Raw genomic sequence first — 5,978 nt, 5'->3', positions numbered from 1 at the left:
GACAAAATACTTGTACACTTGAGAGATTACTTACTGCAATGCATAAGAGCGAGACTAAGCCACGTAATAACGGCTCAGTCAGCGCTTTTTTCGCCCGCGTCATCGTGCCGCTCATTGTTGCCACATAGACCCTATTTTTTAAACCGGTTTCAGTGGTCTAAAAACAAACAAACAAAGGAGGGGGAGGAACACAAGTGTCAAGCATTTCAATCATCCCCGTCCTCCCGGTATTCATTGTGATATATATATATACAGTGGACTCTTTTTAATCCGAAGTCTAAGGGGACACGAAAAAACTTCGAATTATCCAAAATTCGAATTATCCAACAACATTCATTTTCGAACATATAACAACAAACAAACCAAAGTACTGTGCATCAGAAACATATTCATATGGTGTAGACTTCATCTTTAAAGCAGCTTATTATTTGCGTGATCGAATACCGCAAACTAACAAACAACATTGACTCCACGTAATTCAAACTACGTGTACAATGGAAAATATATTTACATACAACACTACAACATACATTGAATAGCCCAAACAATTAAACACCAGTAACAATTTGAATATTCTGTTCTCAGTTTTAAGAAGTCGTAAACCTGATTTGCTTAAATTTGATTGTTTTTGTACGGTCAATAAATCTTGAATTTCATGTATTGCGTGGAATACGATATTAATAACATTTGGTTGACTTTATCAATAATTCACCTTAAATTTTCAATCAATTCTGAAACAAGATGAGATTGGCACACGTTCTCTATCTTTACTTCTTCCCCAACTCACCTTCATCTTTATCATTACATAGATTTTATATTTATCTTTTGTATTACTCTTCCCTATGGCTGCATCTGGATAACTGGAAACATGTTAAAACTGTATTTCTCTGTTTACATCTGTCCAACTGTATTTACTTCGAATTATCCAAAACATAGGTTCAAAAGTTCGATTTATCCACGATTTTTTACTATTGTTTTCAATACAGTTTTCAAGGGGAATGGACTTCTGTTCGAATTATCCAATATTTCGAATTATCCAAGTTCGAATTAACGAGACTCCACTGCATATAGTGTTTCAGATAAAACGTCCAGTGCTTATAAATCCGAAACGGCTTAGAATAAAAAGATGAAACAAAAATTGAGATAGGAAAATGTCATAGGGCGCATCACATGGTGTTATTGTGGTGACCCCCAGGGCCCTCCTTAAAGGGGACCCAGAGGCCAAATTCAAATTTTCAAATAGGAACACGCATTGATTCATACCTCATTCAATAGTACTTGAAAAACGAAACAACTTTTGTAGGGAACAATTTTCGATTTGGGCCACCGTTTTTAAATGGCCGCAAAAAAATGGGTCCTATATCAGATAAAACGTCCAGTGCTTATAAATCCGAAATGGCTGAGAATAAAAAGATAAAACAAAAACTGAGATAGGAAAATGTCATAGGGCGCATCACATGGTGTTGTAGTGGTGACCCACAGGGCCCTCCTTCAAGAGAGCCCAGGGGCCAACTTCAAATTTTCAAATGGGAACATGTATTGAATCATACCTCATTCAATAGTCCTTGAAATACGAAACAACTTTTGTAGGAAACAATTTTCGATTTGGGGCACCGTTTTCAAAATGGCCGCAAAAAGTCCTGTATCAGTTTGATGTTGGCACCTAGGCCCCCTTCACTGAGTTTCCTCAGAGTCACCACAACAACACCACTTGATATGCTTTATCATCTTTTCTATCTCAGTTTTTATTTCATCTCTCTATTATCAGCCGTTTCTGATTTAGGCCTATAAGCACTGGACGTTTTATCTGATACAGAACCCACTTTTTGCGGCCATTTTGAAAACGGTGGCCCAAATCGAAAATGATTTCCTACAAAAGTTGTTTCGTTTTTCAAGTACTATTGAATGAAGTATGATTCAATGCGTGTTCCCATTTGAAAATTTGAAGTTGGCCCCTGGGCCCCCTTGAAAGAGGGCCCTGTGGGTCACCACTACAACACCATGTGATGCGCCCTATGACATTTTCCTATCTCAGTTTTTGTTTTATCTTTTTATTCTCAGTCATTTCGGATTTATAAGCACTGGACGTTTTATCTGATATAGGACCCACTTTTTGCGGCCATTTAAAAACGGTGGCCCAAGTCGAAAATTGTTTCCTACAAAAGTTCTTTCGTTTTTCAAGTACTATTGAATGAGGTATGATTCAATGCGTGTTCCTATTTGAAAATTAGAAGTTGGCCCCTGGGCCCCCTTGAAGGAGGGCCCTGGGAGTCACCACAACAACACCATGTGATGCGCCCTATGACATTTTCCTATCTCAGTTTTTGTTTCATCTTTTTATTCTCAGCCGTTTCGGATTTATAAGCACTGGACGTTTTATCTGAAACACCCTGTATATACATACAATATGCCAACAACAAGGGAGTCCTATCTGTCGCCAACTGAGTGAAATCTAATTTATTTCTTACTCAAGTAGCATTGTCAGACCGGTTACTTCGATGACAACTGAAGCCGTCCCTACAAAATTGTAAAATTGGCAACAATGCATATCGCCAAAATACGAGCTAATGTAGTAAAACTGCTATCTATTTCGAATTCAGCATCCTGAAATTAGTCAGAATCAGAGGTTTTCCTTTCTGTAACTAAACTGACGTCGGCCAGTGTTATCGACAGGTATTTACAAGAACTGACTACTGTAATTAATTAGACGATGAATGGTAGTTCAGTGGCTTCCACTGATTGGTGGAATGGAAAATGAACTTTTCAGGTGACTAAAGTAATCATTTTAATTAAAGGATTAATCTGATTGGTTGACTGGGATATAATGGTCAAAGAATCTCGTTATTTATATCAAAGGTGATGAGCTTTGTCTTGATTTGGAACTTTGATACTTCATCCTATTCTCCACTGAAAAGTATGTGTAATTCAACAATGTAATATTTATAAAATTAAATTGAAATTCATTGTAATATTAGGCGTGGCAAGCAGTTTACTATTTTATAACGTAAAGGTCAAATCCACAGGTATTGTAACAGAGCTGTGCTTGAGCGTTTGACCGTAAAAATTCAAACTCCGATTGGTGATAATTTCACTGCCTTGTTTTATTACAACTTTAAACTCTTTAATCAGTGGAGAGGAGAGTGTGGATCATGGATCAGAGTTGATGACGGTGGGTTTTGGTGGGTCGGAGTGAGTCATAGTGGGTGGTGGGTTAGAGTGGGTCATGGTGAGTAGTGGGTTATGTGTGTGGTGGATCAGAGTGGGTCACGATGGGTGGTGCGTTATGGTGAGTCGCGGGTTACTGTGGGACAGTGGGTCATGGGTCAAGTTTTCATTGATCCACGCCATCTCTGGTCTGAAGGAAAGACCTTGTTTGCGCACAGATTTTAAAATTACCATTGTGGCAATGTTGGACAAACATCCGTGTTCAAAAAGGCCAACAGAGATTTGTGCGCAATTTGGGATCTAGAGTGTGCGCAATCCAGTTGTCCCCACTTAACTTGATAGGAATAATAGGTCAGTCAACTGATAACTTTTTATCACACTCTAGTCCCTACGAGAACGTCAGATTTATTTCCTTTTCGTAAAAATCATATTATTTTACAATTGACAATCAATTTACCAACATATGTTATGAACTTTATGCCACATACGAGTTTTAAATCATACATCAATAACTTTGTTTAAACCCAAAAGTATTTTTATCAATTGTATCCTTCATACGAACTGTGTTCAGGGTTGGCAAGGTAAATTACTTGTTACGTATTTTACATAAATTACGCGTAATTTACTAGTAATATACGTCATGTAGAAAAACAGATTTTTACGCAGACGTAGAAAACTATATTTCTTTCATTAAAACTAAGATCATTTTGAATAGTCGGTTATATTGTAAGCTTAGTTTTCTTATTTAAGCAAACATTATATTTAAAAGTAATGATTTCATGCCAAATCATAGTAATAAAAGATAATTTTGCATAGCCCCTCGCCGGCCCACTACTACTTTCCACCTATTAGCGCACACACAAGCACAACCACCCAACATATAAGCACACACATTAAAAATATGTGTTGGTTCGGATATGTTTGAAAGTATCAAGTAACCTTTTGATTATAACAATTTATTGTTATACCTTTGCAGCTTTTAATATAAAACTCGAATCCTTTCAGTATACTTTGAAACTTCTATTAGAAAAGAAAAAGAGATTGACTGTTAGGCTCATTTCACCTTCATATTACACACTAACACACACACCAAACTGATACGAAAAATACTGAACAGAATATTGAAATAATGAAATTTTAGAATAAACTGATTTGTTTTTCTTCTACGTCCCAACGATACTATATATACCACTTCACTTAGCACTGGGACATATTGAATTTTCGATGTAAAAGTTATTAGATTCTCATTTTAAACACACACAACTGAAAAAATATAAAAGCACTCAACAGAACATTATACTACATTTTTCGGAATGAATTCATTTATTTTGCTCTTTTCTTCCAACAACAACACTAAATATATTACTTCCCTTAGCACTTGACTATTATTTGAACTTTTAATGTAGACATTTTTCATGCTCATAATAAATAGACAAAACTGAAGAAAATACTCAATAGAATATTGAACTACTTGTTTCTTCGTTGTTTTTGGAAAGAAACAATTTGTCGTTCTTCCTAGTACGAATACTGAATATATTTCACTTAGTTCCAATAACACTGAGTATATCATTTCATTTAAAACAGCCATTATTTTAATTCTAAAAAAATGTTACATGCCATTTCCATTATTGTTTAATACAATTCGAACACAATACTCTTAATCACACTAATATTCATGATTTGAGTGGTCTTGTAATTTGAAGGTGTAGTATATTTGAAGTAGTTTCTTCGAACGTTCGAAGCTGAGCCGGTTTCTTGTGACGTTATGGACGCAAAGGGCCAATTTGAGAAAAGTCTTTCAATTTGCGCTGAAGATGCTAGGATGTTCAGTAACTTCATAGCAAATTCCGACAACTCTTTATGTTGCCGAGTAGCGAAATACCAGAATGTGCGTGGTGTTGTAATTCCCTTCTTCATAAGTTCTTCAAATTTTCCACATTTTCCCCGATATTACTTATAGCTAGTTATTCCTGAGGGGCCGAGGTTTTCCAACAGAAACTCTTCTACTTGTTCGTGATGCTTTTCTCAGACATTGCAGAAAGTCATCACAAATGGAGACCACGAAGGCTTACCATTGTTGTATCGCACAATAGTTTCTCCCACAGCTTCTCTGGCATAAAACTTTTCTCGATTACAGAGGGTTTAAAACATGAAACATGATGAAATGGGTTTTGAACAGTCACGCATGCAAACCGTATTATACAATGCTACTTTACAAAACCAATACAAAATTCCCAGTTTATGCTTACGGATTAAGTTTTGCAAAATCCAGCTAGATTCCATACAATTTTAGGAAGATTTTTTTAAAGCTCAGCGCGTAGAACGTTTTCTTTTAATTTGTAGACTTGTTTCTAATTTTTTACGTACTTTACGTATTTTACGTAAATTACGCGTTTTTACGCGTATTTTACACGTCACGTAGAAAACCTTTTTTTTACGCGTAATTACCCAACCCTGACTGTGTTATAAAATTGTGATTAAATAGCCCTGAATTATTTGCCCGGGCCTAATATAAATGATTCATTCGTTTTCAGAAGGCTATATTTACACTTACACTTACAAACATGAAAGCTATATGAAAATAACTGCCAAGTTTTCTGCTCTGTTTACATGGCACTTCTTTTCCGTAATCCCTTCTGAAAGTGCGTTGCACTGCAATAACAGGCGAAGATCACGCGTATTCTAACACACAAAACCTCTTCATTTTGGACAGATACTGAACTCGTGCTGCTACCTGTGGCACCTGGAATACACAATGCATAATTGATTTCCATATATTTCTCATGTTTGTACGTGTAATACTTTTGAAAATA

Source organism: Thermobia domestica, unplaced genomic scaffold, assembly GCF_964235325.1.
Source record: "Thermobia domestica unplaced genomic scaffold, izTheDome1.hap1.1 HAP1_SCAFFOLD_1210, whole genome shotgun sequence".
Lineage (NCBI taxonomy): Eukaryota > Metazoa > Arthropoda > Insecta > Zygentoma > Lepismatidae > Thermobia > Thermobia domestica.
This window is presented reverse-complemented; position numbering follows the sequence as displayed.